Raw genomic sequence first — 16679 nt, 5'->3', positions numbered from 1 at the left:
GCCCAGCCCAGCCCGCCCGTGCCGGCCCCCGGAGTTCATCTGCTCCCTGGGCTCGCCGGCCCTTCAGCCACGCACCGCAGGGAGGAGAGGTTCTCGGGGGAACTTGAGACAGGAAAGGAACCTGCAGAGAGAAAAGGCTACATTAGTCCAAGCTTTTGGGACAGGCGCTCAGTAGCGGGCACGGTAATCCCCGACTGACCCATCACCTGCTGACAGAGGAGCCCCACGGTGTGCGCCGGCTCTGCCTTTACCGGGGCCTGCTCCACCAGCAACCCAAGTACGTCTGTAGCTCTGGCCAGTACACAATGAACTGGGCAATTTCAGTCCCTGAAAATTATTTATTTTGAAAAACTTAAAACAAGAAGCTTTTGATTGCTGGCTAGGTTTAGAAATGCTTCATTGTCTTGTTTTGACTTTAAATGTTTGTGGAATATAAAGAAATTATGACTCTGTGCCTCTTCCTTATATTCTAACACAATTGCTTTTAGAATACCTCCATCATTTTGAACCAGCAGAAGGGTATTTTCATGTCACTTTCTAAAGGCAGGAACTAATATATTTCACATGATATAATATATATCATACTGATGAAGGCAGTGACTGGTCAGAGAGAAAAGACAGAGAAATTTATGGTCAGCTCCAAATATTTCAAAACTGAAAGTTCTAGGTAGGGTGTCCCCCAGATTATGTTTTTCCATCTTAATTAATTCTTCAATCTCTACTCATGTTTTTTACCAGCATCATCAGGCTTTACAGTATTTACATTTGGGATGCATTTTTTTCAGAATGTTGGAGAACAACGTGTGAAAGAACGAGACCCAAATGATCAAATAATTTCAAAGATATTATCACTTTGTCATTTATGTAATATGGGGCTTGTTTATCAGTGACCTCACATTCTCAGATGCCAGTTGAGAACTTGCTGAAGGACCAGACAAATGGAATGACTGTCTGTAACTGAGCTGTCATCAAGTCAGCTGCCATCCCAGGGATCATGGAATCCTGTTCCTAAATGTCAGTGACACCACAGAGTTTTGTGGGCATTCTTACCACAAGAGGATGAGAGTCTTCTCCAGGTTAAAATAACGTCTCTCTCCTGGCCCTCTCTTCTCCAGTGATCCCAAATTGTGCCAATGGCAGGCCCTTGGATAGGCAATAGGTAGGATTTTGAAAGACATATTAAGGGTAAGACTGCTTTGATTGCAGGTGGCTTTCACTACAGCACTGCTAGATTTATGCTAATTTCAGTGTAAACTAGATGTTAAGCTCTGTGTATGTCTAATTTCAACTTTCCTTGCTCCAGTCCCTCTGTTGCCCCCCTGACAACCACATATCCATTACCTGATGGACACGCCGGGCAGTGTGCTCAGAAAGAGCCCCTGCCAGACACCATGAACGGTGTTGCCCCAAGGAAACAAAAATTGCCTGTCTGCTTTATTCCCATGTGCTGTGCAGATTAGGATATGACTTCAGGTATTTGAATGCTTTAAGCCTGACTGTGAGATTCTTTTTTACCCCCATAATAATGAAGTGGAACTAAATGCTCTGTTTTCCAATATGCCACAAGGCTGATGAAATAGGAGGCTGGGAAAGGGGATGCAGAGTCAACATTTAGCTTTGGGTATTCTTTTGTTTGTTATTTTTGAACAGTAGGTTGGAGCAGATTACAAAGCTTGAAATTAATATAAATAGTTTCCTGATTTAAAAAAAAAAAAAAGAAAGAAAAAATAAAAAGAGTACTTAATTTAAACCTTGCCCTCAGGAGCTGGCAGCTCAAAGTCAACACGTGGACTTGTGTAGTGGCACTGTAAAGAGTAATTCCAAACCAAAAGGAAATTAAACTCATCTAGTTTGGTTTGCTTCAGTGTTCTCCCAGCCCAACTGTCAGTAGAGCTGTTACCAACATATTTGCACTGGGAATTAGAACACTATTATTTGTAACAGCAGTTATTTGTAACAGCTCTCTTCCACTGCAGAATGCCTTCTTGGCACCAAATGATTTCTGCAGCAGTCCTGGAACAGCAATAATCCTCATAATTTTAAGAGCTCTTATAATCTGGGAAATACCAATTCATTTCTGGGGTCCTGGATTTACTTACAGCATTAAGATTAGTTAATAAATATAATAACTGTGATGTTGTTATCTGTGAGACTTGCATGGGCAGGAAGCTTCACTATCTGACAGCTGGGTAGAACAAGGAAGGAAGGGCCAGTTTGGGCATTAGAGCAAGTGAGGAATGGAACAGCAGCCTCCTCCTTCCCAGCTCCCACAGTGTCACCTCCAGAAAAACTCTTCCCATTCATCCTAGCACTTGGTTTTCCTGAAAAAGTCTGGCAAAGGATCAGGCAATGCAAAATGGAAAGGCTGCTGCATGCTGCAAGTGACAAACCCCACAGCATTTGGCATTCATTTCTATTGCATTTGGAGACATGGACTGGGTAATCCAATATGTCTTTTATGTCTTATCTGGTATTGTTTGCAGCAGGCCTGTTTAGGGAGCGTGTCACCTTTAGGCATTAGTGATGAACAACATGTGAAAATGGAACCCTAACAGGCTGCTGCTTAAGCAGCACAAGAGCACAGCTTGTGCTCCCAGCCAGCCTGGGCTCCATGGCCAGCACTGTCCACAGGGCCACGCTGACCAAGGACCAAGGAGCCATCCACTAACTGCCCTTGGTTTAAACCTACAAATAGGAACTTATGGTAAAACACAATGAAGCACTTTGGAAATATCAGTGGAAAATAATACACCTTATTTATCCCAATTTTCTTATTTACAGGTCTGTGCAACCATAAATAACACATCAAAGCATTTGCTTACTTTGTGTAACCTGCTAATTAACAGGTACAAAATATCACTGTCTCTGCCCAGTGCATTAGGAATTGTAGAGGGGGTTTGGACTCCCTAACAAATACAGATTTTATTATCTATTGAGAACAGGGCTGAAAGAGGACTTAAGAAAAAAAGGCCCTGTGGATGGTGTTTTTATTGCTGTCCCTTAGTAAACATCATCAAAAAGGATTTCAGCACTATACTTTGCTGTGTCTTCTAAGCAGAATACAAAATTATATATAAATATATACACTTAAATGTACTTTTGCAGCACTTTGGGGAAGTTGGGGCTAACTCTGACCCAATTTTTCACTGAAGTGATTAGTGGTTCGATGTGCCTCAAACTGAAATCCATTAAAAGGTGCTACCGTGTTAAAGCTTCATCTCTGGTGATCAAGTTTCTTTGAGGAGTCTGCAGTTACCCACTCAAAAATAGACTCACTAACAGTCACTAAGTAATTTTTGAATATTTAGGTCACTTCTCATTTCTAGTTTTCAGCTTTGGAGGCTGGCACAGGCAGTTACTGCTCTGAGCTCTGCTGCTCTCACTTAAGCAAGGGGGAATTTCACCATTAACTTCAGTAGCCAGGACTTCTAGATCTGTTCAAGTTTAAATGTATGAAAATTTCAGCATTGCTGCCATCACAGTTCCATTTCAGGATGGTGTATCACTTGCTTCTGTTCAAATTCAATCTTTTTGGTTAGCTAGGAGTTCTTTTCACTGAAAAAGCCATGTCAATGTAAGCCTAAAAAGGTCAAGGGGTTTGGTATACTTCTTTGGCTTCCTTTTCCCTGATTTCAGCCATACCTGGATTTGGGGATTTGCTGAGCTTCAACAATCCCATTATAACCAGAGCAATGCAATTTGTCTGTAGACAAGCTCTTAATGTCATTTACAGTGATTATATCTGTGTTAAAATTACAGTATTGGTTCAGAGCAATGTCATTATTTTAAATAATTATTTAAAATAATTGTAAAGCAATTTTGTAAAATTGCTTCAGATGACTTTTCTTCAAATACTTGTGTTTGATGGAGGCCTGTTCCTGTTGTCTGTCAGTGACCATCAGGTGCAGGCAGATGTGGCTCACAGTAGTGACAATGCTGACATGCCAGGCTTCGCAGAGGTGGCATCGACTGCTCGGAGCTGCTGTGAGGGGTTTCCTGGTGCTGAGGCTTTCCTGCAGCACAAGGAGCATTTAGCATAGAGTTGGATTATTTATTATCATTATTGCTTTGATTACTATTATTTTCCAGATTTTCCATGTTCATTTTACACTCTTTGCCTTCTCCAAGGATGAATTCTACATTTCCTTGTACTTGTTCCCTGATGTTATGCTCATTCTGGCAGGTTGTGCTCACACCCTACAGTCACTTGGCCAAAGCATCTTTTCTAACCTTTTGAAGAAATGGCTCTTCTAGCTTTAACCCTACAAAGAACATGAGAGTATCTTTACTTTTGGTATTTTGTTATTTGATACTTGAAGATTTTAGGAGAAAAGAAATAAAAGTTTCCCTTTCTCCTCTCCTAACTCAAGAGGGTATCGTAAAAGCTCCTGTTCTGAATGTTTCGTGTCACTGGGACTCTGGACAGTTTAAACAGAGAGAACCAGACTTGGAAATGAAGCTCTCAAGGTGTCTGTGCTTGAGGCAGCTGACTCTGGAATGCTTTGCCGGGCTGTCCATGTGAGGGAGACAGGGAGCCGGGCCGGGATGGGCTCCTCATCCCGGGAGCGCCGGGCAGAAGCCGGGCTCTGCCTGGAAATCACCGAATGGCTCAGGACACGAATTACTGCCAGGAGACGAGTAGAACTCAGAACACACCGGTTGCTATCAGCTTCATGAATGAGTCACCAAAAGAGAGGAAAGAACCCTTATTAAATCAGGCACTTCTTACACTATAAATTTGTCACAAGTGTGAGACCTGAGCAAATGCTTTCAGCATCTAAAGAAATGATCTCCCTGCAGTGCATTCGGTTTCATCCCGATGATGTTTAAAACATCGTTTCATGTCTCTAAACATTTTCTAATGCCAAACAAATGCCGTTTGCGTTTATGTGCTCAGCCTAACAGTGACATCCAGTGGCTGAGCGACCCAAACACGGAACAATCGCTACGAACGGAGCGGCCGAAGGGATCAGTCATGGTGACTTAGATCACATGGACTTTAGAGGGAATATGTAATATGCCACTCTCAAGACTTGTGTGACAGCCAAACCCATTCCACCTTGCCACTCGTTCTCTTGGGAAGAGGTACAGTGTCTGCACGAGGGATTGTTGTGAGTTCTCCTGTGGTGGTGGTGGCTTTAGGCATAGATTGTCTCCTGGTTTAAAAACCTCCTTTTATCTCTGTAAACAAGTCTCACTGACGCTGTAAGGTCTTCAGGCATGAACAAAGCTGATGGCTGTTCTGAGAGCTGCCTGGGCACTGGGGAACAAGCAGGGCTGCAGCAGCAGTAAAGATGTGGAAATACTGTTTCATGTGCCCCTGAGTCCTCCAAAGCCTTCAGAAGAAAAAAAAACAAAACAAAACAGAAGAGCTGACTAGAACTGGTAATGCAGTGTCATAAACAGGGCTGGGGTTTCTCTGTGCCCTTAAAGCATCTGATCAGAGCATATGAATGCAGATCACAGCATTTGTTTATTACTAAGATGTTATTTGCTAGTGGCCCTGGTCCCAAAGGCAGCCCCTGGAGCCACCATTGCACAGGCAGACCCCTGGGCCATGGGCATGTCACAGGATGATCATTCACTGCTCTTTGGGATGGCTGCTGCACCCCTCCTGATGGCAAACTGCAGCCATCCTCCTCTCTTACTGCTCAGCTTCCAGAGAGACATTTGTGTTTTGTTTGTGCTCTGACAGTTAACAGAGATCTTAATGACATACAATTCATAGAGCTTTAGGATGGTAATTACAACAGCAATGCCACGTTCCAGGAACAAACTCGGGTATTTCAGAGAAAACTCACACAAAACCAGGAACAGCTCCCAGAAGTCTTCTGACACTAAATGTACAAATAGCTTGATAGAATAAATGGTTGCTTCCAGCATGAACAGAACTAATTTTAGACAGGAGTCCCTAATGCGCCAGTCAGTGCTTCCAAATGAATGATTAAAGATAAAAATAGATTTCTCATGTTTTTGCTTGCATGGGGCCCCAGATCTGTGAGCAATATGGAATCACCTGCTGCAAACACCCATGTGAACCTGCCTTAATGTATTGTGAGAATGATTCCACAGTGTCCATCGAGCAGAGCTAATTTCATTGTCACAACTGGAGATGTCCTGGTTGCAGTAAGAAGAAGTGCTTGTAAATTTGTTTTGACTTTGCTGTTTCCTGATTAACATAAAAGTGCCAGTGCTATGAGGCCTGTTCTGCACTACATTTTCTTCTAAGAGCCTGCCAGTGAACTGCAGGCACAAAGAGAAATGTGCTTTGTAAGACTGACCTGAATGTAGATGTTGTCTTCTTTGTTGGTTTTCCTCTCAAAGTTTTAGTTTTATTTATTTGTTTTTATTTACTGTATAATTCAATTTCCATAGCAGTATCCATTTAGCAAACACTTTTTTAAAAAAAATATAGCTCCACTTGCCTCTGTCTTTTGGCCCAATTTCTAACAAACATACCAAAAATATATGTTAAAATATTCATAGTGTCTGTAATACAGAAATATTGCCACAATATCACTAGATGCCTTAAACACATACACTTGTAAATACTGTCTGTGTCACAGGGGTGCAGTGTGGCTGTGGCAGCTCCATCCCGAGCATCCACAAGCATCCATTCCCAAAATACCTGATGGGAAGACACCTTCATCACATGTGCTCAAAAGCCAAAGGATTTCATTGTTTTTGTAAGCACATCATTTATCAAAAAATTAACAGCTCTTGTATTTAAGTGCTTAATTGGCAACTAAAGAGTAAAGCCAGAAAAATGAGTTCATTATTTGTCATGGATACAGAGTACATTTGCTTCTACTATGTAGAGTAATACATTTATAGTAAGATTTTATTCTTCAAGGTTCACAGGTCAAGATTAATCAGTTGTGACCTTGGCACACAGCTCTTCTCTTCATGAAGTAAAAGCTGAGCAAGGGAATCTGAAACAAGGATCCATATGTTTATATAGATTTATATAGAGCTGAGTCTGATTGAATAGTTGAAATGTAATTGAACAGCAAAAATAACATTCCTTTGCAGAGAGAGAATTAAAGACCTTTGGAAAAAGAGAGGTGAAATATGAGTAATTTGTCAGTGAAGTGACATTATGAATTAATCTAACATGGCTGAGGTTGATGGTTATAGTTCCTTCCCTACTATAATCCTTTCTCCAGAACAGTTCTTCCTGCTTGAAATATTCAAAGATACAAACATCAACATTTTAAATGCCAGGTGCTTTAGTGACAGAGTGATTGCTGTTTGCTGCCAAACAAAATTCATGTTTGTTTCTGCTTGGCATCTTTACTCACAGGAACTTTTAATTTTTTATCAATTTCATCCATTCTGTAGTAGCAAACCAGACTATAACTGAGTAATAGGCTGCTGCAGTCACCCTGGCAGTTCCATCCACAAGCAATGCTGCCTACACAGCCAGGACCACATTCCCTGAATCCAAACCCTGTTGGGACACTGTGGGAGAGCAAAGCTCCTGCCCCAGCTGTCTGAGTTCACAGATCTCCATGTGTGCATGACAAGGAACAGCTTTGGTTTATATCCTGACAGGAACTTTTCAGCAATTTTTTATCTAAATAAACTCTCTTTTTTCACATTTCCTTTCTTTTTTATACCCATCAGAGCATCCTAGACCTCTGTCCTACTTCACCAATGTGGTTTCCCTTGATAAGGGGAATTCCTCACACACTGTTTTTGCCTGGTTCAAGATTATTTTGTGCTCCTTGTCAAGTTTAGTACATGAGACAGTCATGACTTGTGTGTTTGTATGATTTTTATTTGTTCCTCTGGAAGCAAAAAGCTTTTCCAGTTCCATGCATAATGCTGGCCTGGAAGCCCATGTACTGCTCAGTATCTGGCTGTACTGCTCTGTTCACACTGTGGTATTCAGCTCTCTTCATAACCCTTTTCAAATTGTTCACTCCACAGGTTAGGAGATCTTCACCTATTTCCACAGATGCTGAAGAAATTCCTAAAAGGAGTATTTTTGCTTAGGGATGTAGTTTTCTCCGGCCTGCTCTAGTCTACATATTATCCAGTAAGTTTACACATGCTTACATAGAAAATGCATGGCTGTCACCATCAAGAGGAATTATTTTGAGCCCCAACTTTCCTCCTATTTCCTTCTGGGTTTATGAGCTTCCCTGCCAAGACTAATCAATATATAAACCTCTGCATGTTTGTAGCTGGTCCCATCTTTGTACATTAAAAGTTACATTTCATAGCTTCCAGGTCTCATAATTTCATCACATCTTCCATAATATTCACCTTTTCCTTCTCTCCTGCAGGCATGAGTTTTCTTACTTCAAATATTTTATTCATTTTTGCAGTTGTTGACAGAAACTTGCAAATCTGACCCTGCAGGCTGGAAGATTATTAGGGACATTGCAAAACGCAGAAGCTTAAAATGAGGTACTATTTAGAGCTTGGCTCGAGAAAGTCCTCACCCTGATTCATGGCTTTGGCATTGCAGAACTCTATCTAAGCTCCTGTTCATCCTCTCTAATATTTTGAATTGACGTTCCAGCCAGAGGAAGGACTTGGGAGCCAGCCCGTTGGTGTTGTGGCTCTGGAGCAGCCCAGGAGCAGGACCTGCTCCCTGGCCACCAGCCTGGGGCAGCTGTTGTGTGGGGCAGCACCAGCACAGCCAGGGACAGGCACCACAAGAGGAGTCAGAAATGTGCTCACACCAGCTTCAGCTGCCCCTCCCTGCACCCAGCACAGCTCCAGAGCATGGGCTCTATCCTTACACTGGTAAGCATGGTTTGAACCTGACCTGGGACTTCTACTGCCTTTCCATAAATCCACTGAATCATTTATGTTTGTATTAAGGTTTATAATCTTATAAGGTTTATAAGGTTTTTGAAAAAGGAGCACTGACCTTTGGCCAATGTCATTTGCCAGACTTCCTCCAAGCGATGCCATCAGGAATTACAGGGATAATGAGGTGGAACAATTTATTAATCTGTCATCCCTGAGCAAATGGGCTACATTTGTTTTGGAGCCTTAATGTAGTGGTCATGGGTTAACCAGCTTGTAAAATCCCTTAGGCATTTCTTTCCACATAGGAATAAACTGAGATCTCACTGACCTACCATACAGTAGGGAAAATAATGGGTGAAATCTATAATTAGCATCAAAACTTCTTGGATTTTCACTGGGTAAGGAATTCACTGGTGGCATCACTGCTGCAAGTCATTGTGCCCAGAGAGCTCTAGAGAGGCTTTAGCAGAATTCCAGCCAGCACCACAACCTGCAAGAGCTCAATGGAAAGATTTGCTCACTGAGGTACTCATGGTTGATGTGTGTTCTCCTTCGTGGGGGCAGAGCTGACAGCCCTGCAGGGTCCCTGGAGGGCTGTGTTTCTCCCAAGAGCTGCTCCCATGCCCGTGGTCATTCAGCAGGACTGCTCTTACCAGCTCTGCACCTGAGGAGGCTCCAAGGCAGCAGCTCCTCTGCCAAGGTCCAGGCCCAGCCAAAGCTGTGGTGATGTCATATTGCTGGAGCTTGTGGGGTTTGGTCAGATAGAGCATGGGATATTCTCCATATTTTGGGAATTATGAAGATGCAGTTCCTCAGTTAATCTCTCCTAGACACCTGAGCACAGATGGACTTTCATAGACATTAGTGAGCTTTATCATGACTGTGGTAGGCAAAGGATTTTAGTCCATAAAAGGAATAACTGGAAACTCAAGTTAAAATTTGATTCATCACATCGTTTTCCTCTCTTGTTCTAATTTAGGATCATATCAGAAGTGACTGATGTAACAGACTTTCAAGTTCAGCCTGTAGGTAAAAAATGTCTGATAAATTGTTCAGGGCAAGCAGATTGATCAAATCCTGTAGGCAAGGGCTGGAATATCAGACTCCAGAATTCCTGGATGCATTTAAACATCCAATTAAAATAAATGCATCTTACAGGAGGAATTCTACCTATCATGTTTAGGGCAGAGAGAAGGTCTAAGTTGGGATATTGCTGACACCACTGCTGTACTACGATTAAAATATGGCTTTTGATTAGTAAACAGATGGATTTTGATCTGCATCATGAGCTTGAATGAATTTGTTGCCAGTTCTTGAAGCAATTTGTGTTCTTGGAATCAAACTACCAAACAGTAACAGATGTGAGTACATTGAGTTGTCAAGAGCTTAATGAAGTAAAACCGAGATCACTACTCAGTTTCAGAGAAGGGTTAAGGGGATCCCTTTTTGAAAGCTAATTATTTAGGACAGCACACCTGTCATTAGGCAGCAGAAGATACCAAAAATTAACCATTATCTCACATGAGTTCTCACTCTGCCACATGTGGTTGAAATGATAGACAGAGTTGTAGCTCAAAATTAATTGAGCTTTCAAATTGTGAGAAAGCGGGAGAAAAAAATTATCAGGGGTTGTAAAAACCAGTTGAATTCACCAGCACAGCACAACTTCCAGTAGTATAAAACATTTCTTTTCAATTCTTTATAGCATAAAGACAATTTGGTACACAGAACACGGACAGTTAAATCCAGCAGGCATGCAGCAGACGAGACATTTGCTTTCAGCATGGTGTGGGAATAGAGAGCAGGGGCTGGCTGTGCAGGGAGGTGACGCAGGAAAACCCAGGTTTGGGATGCTCAGGGCTCTGACTACGGGCAAGTCTCTGTGTGGGGAATGTGGAGGAGTGACAGCCCCGTGCCTGCCTGCTCGGGCACAGTGTGGGCTCACACCTGGCAGAGGCTGTGGGAGTGTTTGGAGAGGCCCAGCATTGTTCAGCTCAGGGCTCTTGGTTACCTGACCTGAGTGAAGTGGGAGTTGTGTTTGTGGTTCCATCCCAGCTCCAGCAGTGCTCTCATGACCCAGCTCACAGCGCTCGGTGGAGGCAGCAGCTGCTGCTCTCCCTGCTGTACAGATGTACATCTGGAGTCTTAGAGCTGTGAAGATGCCATCTATCACTTTTTGTCCCAAGTGGAATGGGATGTAGAAGCTCACCCATAGGGTCAGGCCTGTAGAATTATCCAGAGTCCCTGCCGAATTCCACAGTTCACCAGCTGCTAGAGGCAGCCTCCCCTCCTCCCCTTTCGATGTGGGAGCACCAGCTGGGGGGAAATCACCTTCCAGCAGGGACACTGATATTTGCAGTGTTTATCTGATCCTTCAAGTGTGAAGAATTTTCTTTAATCATCAACCTTCATTAGTTTTGTCACTGCTGTAAAAGTAACTGTGGTGAGTAATGAGCAGGATTAAAATCGCCAAGTGCTTTCCGAGGAGCAGTGTTTCCATCCTTGTGGAGGCTGGTGACCATGGCAGTGTGTGTCTAGGGCTGAGAGGGCTCTGATGGCAGTGCTGGGCTCGGGGACTGATTCTTTTGCAGGTTGCTATATGCAAGTAGTTTCACTCATGCAACTCATCTATTAAAATCATTCACCTGGTACTGGTAAGCAGAGGGACTCAAAAACTCAGGCATGGAAAGGAGAGCAAACACGATGGCTGGCACTGGAAGCACAGAAAAGAGGGAGAACTCTTGATTACTCTCCATTTTTGTGGTACAGAGGATGTACAGTGCTGACCCTGGGGGTCCTCTGCAGAAAAGCAGATTTCTAATTCTTAGAAGATTGTTGCATTTTTACAGGAGATTTGGATGAATATATAACTGCCTCCATAGGAGGCTTCCATCATTTAGCATCCTACTGATGCCTGCTTTTTCTCTCCACAGGAATCCTGCCCTGGAATGATTGTAAATTACCAGGCAGAAATCTTTGATCACTCACCAATTAACTCTCTTCCTTTCAACATGTAAACCTCTGTACTCAGGAGGTCTGGTATCTTCAGTATGGAGAGAAACATTAAAATTCAACAAAGTGGGAAATTGGTTACCTACTACTTATTCCTGAACAGAAAATTTCTTCTTTCAGACTGTTTCTTTCAATGTAGGTACAAATCCAGTGTGCCTACATTCTGCATCTACTTTCTACATCTGCTCTTACAAAAACTGAATTCTAATCAAACAAAAATCTTTGAACTTCATAGGTTATTTCAGTGAGAAGTAATACATTGTCGTAGGCAGAGAGATCAAGATGGAGAGAGGATGTTCACTTCTTACCCTAAACTTCTTTCTTCTTGGGCCATAGTGGGAAGCAGTGAAATAATCTAGGTCTGCCTCAGTTTCAGGAGTGGGCTCAGCCGTGGCTTTAGCACTGCTCCAGCCCTCGAGGTTGCAGTCCTGGCTGTGCTCAGCTGGAGCTGATGGGCTCAGGGATCATCTTCCTCCTGCATTTTAGATCCACAAAGAGAAGGGTTTGCTTTTCTTCTGAATGAAGGATTTTCCAGTTGTAATTCTGCATTATTTACATATTTTTAAAGACTTTTTTATACTTTCCAAAGGGTGAACTCCACTTCTAAGGCTGAGTGTCAGAATGGCTTCAGCCAACACACAAGGGACTGAAGGCAATTGTGAGTTTCCCTGTGACCTGAGCAGGGGCTGCAGCTCACCAAATGATCACCAAATGATCCTGTTTGCAGAGTTAGTTTTCGTGTTTGCAAAATTTGACCTAGAAATTATTGTTGACTTTTAACACAGTCTCAAGTTCTCATTTTCTAGTAAGTTTAGGACTTTTATTTTTTAACTCTACACTATCTTACTCATTCCTTCCCAGCGGGAAGTGCCCCACATACTGAATCCAGCAGTGGCAGCCACAGAATTAGACTCTCACTTCCCCTGGGAAAACATCTCAAAGTTTCACCTGAATTTTGTTCTACTTTTGTTAAAATGAAGTGACTTTTAGCTGTAAAGTAAGTTTTACTGACCCTTGCTCTCCCAAAGCATGTATGTAAAATAAGCCAGTAACTATTAAAAAACGGGGGGATATTAGTGTCCCCACTGAAACAGGCAGATTTTGTCATGGAAAACAGGCTTTCAAGGTAGAAAAAAAACAAACAGCCTCAAACGAGTGGTGTTCTTCAAACAAGAAGGGTGTGAAGTCCCTTTCCCAAGGCCACAGCAGATCCAGGAATAAAGCCAGGTGTCACTCTGGAAGCAGGTTCCTCATGCCCTCTGGAGCTCTTCAGAAGCCCTGGCAGCTCTGAGAAGCTGCTGGACATGGTGGGGCTGCTGGAGTCCAGCAGCCAGGGAGGAGTATGGCTGGACTGCCCTCTTTTGCCATTTTTTAAAGAGTAAAACAGTTCTGTTCATTCTCTATTTTTTTTTCACTCAATATTTTACAGCAGAAAGAAACCTGCTAGGATGTCTTAAAGTAATTGTAGGAATTTGGGTGTTATGGGTATGTCTTCATTCACAATCAGTAGATAATTGCATTAAACTCTCTTTACCTGGAGAGATTTGAAATGATATTAAACCCAGTAGTCAAATCACTGCCCAAACAACATAGATCACTTACAAACTGAGATGCTCCCTTCTGCCCTCAAACCAAAAGCCCTTTCAGAAGAGGTGTTTCCACTCACCACCTGTCTCTCCAGCTGTCGAAATCCTGAGCCCATTCATTAACCATTAACTAGTTTAAATTATTAAATTATTAAACCTGATTGTACATTTTCTGGAGACCACTGAGCTGAACTGACAAATATCCTCTCCATGCTGGTGTCTGGGTTATGGCTCTATTCCAGAGGAAAAGGCTTTCTCCATAATTTTGGTCACATTCCTTTAAGTGCCCCAGATGGAACCAGTGCTTGGCACAGGGCATAGGGCTGGCATGGGCTCAGCTGTCTGCAGTTTCATGGCTGTGTTATCCTGGGCTCCAAGAATCTGGCGGATTCTATCCAGTGGGCAAAACTGGCTACTGGGTTTACACTAGCCTGTGCTCAAATGCAGTTTCAAAGGTCTATTGTGTTTAGGGGGGTTTTTCCCTTAGAAGTGAGTCACAAAAAAATACAGTAAAAATAGAGTGGAAGTGGACAGTCTTCCTTTCGTTAGCGTGGTGCTGGCTCAGCAGCTGTGCTGTCCCTGTCCTTGAGTGTGCCCACGCTGCCCTGTGTGCATTCCAGAGGTGCTGGGGAAAGGGCCTGGTGCAGTTGGGGGCAAAATAACTGCAAGTTGCTGATGGAGCCCTGGGCTGCAGCGGGCAGGAGCAGCCAGAGCAGGAGCCAGCTAAGCAGAAATATTGGCCTACATTTGTTTCTCCGCCTGGTGGAAGGCATGCGAGTTTCTATGGCAACTTGTGTTTTCTGTTCGTCAGGCCTACTGACTCACTTCTGGGGGAGCCGTGAAGGAAAAAGATTGTTTTCTTTCTGTGCCAAGTCAAGTGCTCCTTTCCTGCAGCCCAGAGCTCTTGTCTGAGGGCTTCTGGTCAGGGCTTGTGACTGGTGTGACTTCACAGCATCAATTTAGGGCCACAAGAAAAGACAGTCCAATGTGACAACATCCTCATCCCTTTGAGAGTACATTGGCAAGGAGTTAAGTTTATCTTCATTACAAGAGGATGACAGCCCAGCTGGAGCCCTGGGGCAGTCGGGCTGGTGCTGGTTGCAGAACAGAGCTATGCAGGAAGGCAGCATGGTGGCTCCCAGCATGTGTCTGTGCCATAAGCACACACCTTCGGTGAGCTTATGAGTGCTGATGGGATAAAATTACCAGAGAGGCCCAAAGGAGACGTTGCTGGGGTTGGTTCCTGTAGGGGAAATCAGAGCTGGCAAGGGCACAGCTCAGCGGGAGGAGTGGACGCACGTGCAGAGCACGGATCCAGCCAGAGCAGAACACGTTGGTTCCTTAGCACCTCATCACCTCAGCTGTTCTAATTGAGAAACTCCTGGATAACCAAGCTCTATTTTCCAGCAGAGCCTAGGGATGTTGAGCAGTCATTTTTCCTTGAGTGGAGGGGAGCTTTGCATCCACTTCTCTCAGGCTCCACTGAAATTCCCAGCTATTATACCCTAGAGAACACTGCAAACACTCGCACGACCAGCAGTTCTTCTGATGCTTTTTCTTTTGCCTAATCACAAAGATATGGTACACTTTAGGGGAGATTATCCTTACATTGTTAGATTTAAAATGCAGTTTTCTTCCAGCTTTCCAAGGTCACAGCAGCTATCTAGTTAAATGCTAGAGCAGAAATAAAACGTTAACGCAGCATGACCTTGGTCAATCAGTTAATCTTTCTCTACCCTATTTATTCCAGCAAAATAAAAATCCATCCTCATGCGCTGCAGAGTGCTTTGAGGTCCTGGGGTGAAAGGTACATCATAAGCTAGAGTATTAATTATTGAAGGCCTGATAGAGTGCTTGGTACCAGAGGGAATGTAAATGAATTTACTGTTGGTGTCTGTTTGTTTGTGCACAGCTGCGACCGATGCTGGTCGTGGAGGTGCAGCCCCCAGGCCTCTGAACAACTCCAAGGTGTGTGAGGGCTGCAGCTGCAGCAGAACTGCTACTCCAGGGAGAAAGAACAGGGTAAAAGACTTTGTCACCGTTTGACATAGAGCTCCTTGTTAGTTATCCTGTGAGGGGAGGTCAGGATGCAGGCAGCCCTCTGTTGTCACCTGCAGAATGGTACTGGTACCTGTGCATTACATGGAGGGGCAGAGTCTCCTGCCTCTTGTTCCCTGTTCCTATTGCAGCCTTGAGGTTTTGTGGGAAAACCTATTCTAAAATTGCTCATAAATGGGTTTTCTGGCTGTTACATTAAGCTGGATTACACAGCATATAGCATTGATTTTTAGATTTGAGAGTGCTGAATAATTTATGTGCATGTTGCCTCCTAAACCAGACTGTGGCTGTGAGGGCCCTGGCCCTTCCCAGAGACACAGACGACTGTGGTAGGATACAGCCAAACTATCAACTCTCTTACATCTTAGCATCTGCTTTTAAAAAGGCAGGTCATTTCTAACATCATTTTGTTCCTGAGATTTTATTTTAAAGTGTTCAAGAATGTTGTTCCACTGCAAGCACAAATCAGGATTTTTAGAGCTAGTGTTCTTTAAAACATGCTTTTGCTATCATTCCATTTTACATGGAATATTATGATATCCAATTGTTTGATACAAGCATGAGTACACAGAAACACCTAAAGGAAAATTGTCTTTTTATGAACCATGAAGCTGTTTATCATAAATCTAAATAAAACCATCTTTCAGACCTTTTATCAAATTGAATTGGCTTGTGCCATTCAAGCACTTCTATTTTTCACATGTATATTGTAGGATACATTTGAAAATAAAAGTGGATATTGGCACAGAATTTAGCTGGTGTTTGTATTGTCCTTTGTGCAGAGACTGCCTCTGAGGAGCTTAATACACTCCTGTGTGGTTTTAAGCCATGCTCAGACACTCATGATAGGTTTGTAATTTTTCTAACAACTTCGTTTTATTTTTAATATTCTACATCTTTACTGACTGTAGCAAACAGAGCAGAACGTGTCCATTTTCCCCTTGCATTGGGTCAGCTTTGCTTAAGTCATCAAAGGCAAGAAACGTCTGTAAAGTGTTCTTTTGCCGAGTCTTCAATTTAAAAGAACTTGCAGGGAGCAGCAAATATTTTCCCTCCTATTTTCTGTAGCCCAGTTCCTGCATCCCTCGGAGGTCACAGCCTCCCTGGGGAGCAGCCTGGCGCTGCCAAACGCTGCTCCAGACACCTCCGAATGCCGCTATTCCGCAGCCCTGCAATAATCTCCATTAAATACAGCAGCTCCATCCATCCCGAGGCTGACCCTCGGGAACTGCTGCGGGACCGCTGCGGGATCGGTGC

At 43.3% G+C, this 16679-nt stretch overlaps 1 long non-coding RNA gene across 1 annotated transcript; it reads left to right on the top strand.

The window, feature by feature from the left end:
- The first annotated feature begins 7939 nt into the window (after window positions 1-7939).
- On the top strand, window positions 7940-9132 carry LOC107212654. The gene is made up of 3 exons (XR_001524504.2): window positions 7940-8041; window positions 8334-8415; window positions 8531-9132. It is a non-coding gene; the product is annotated as an uncharacterized LOC107212654 (long non-coding RNA).
- The last annotated feature ends 7547 nt before the right edge of the window (window positions 9133-16679 follow it).

The sequence above is a fragment of the Parus major genome, chromosome 19 (assembly GCF_001522545.3).
Source record: "Parus major isolate Abel chromosome 19, Parus_major1.1, whole genome shotgun sequence".
In the NCBI taxonomy this organism is placed as follows: Eukaryota; Metazoa; Chordata; class Aves; order Passeriformes; family Paridae; genus Parus; species Parus major.
Note: the sequence above shows the minus strand (reverse complement) of the source record. Positions and strands in the feature narration are given on the sequence as shown.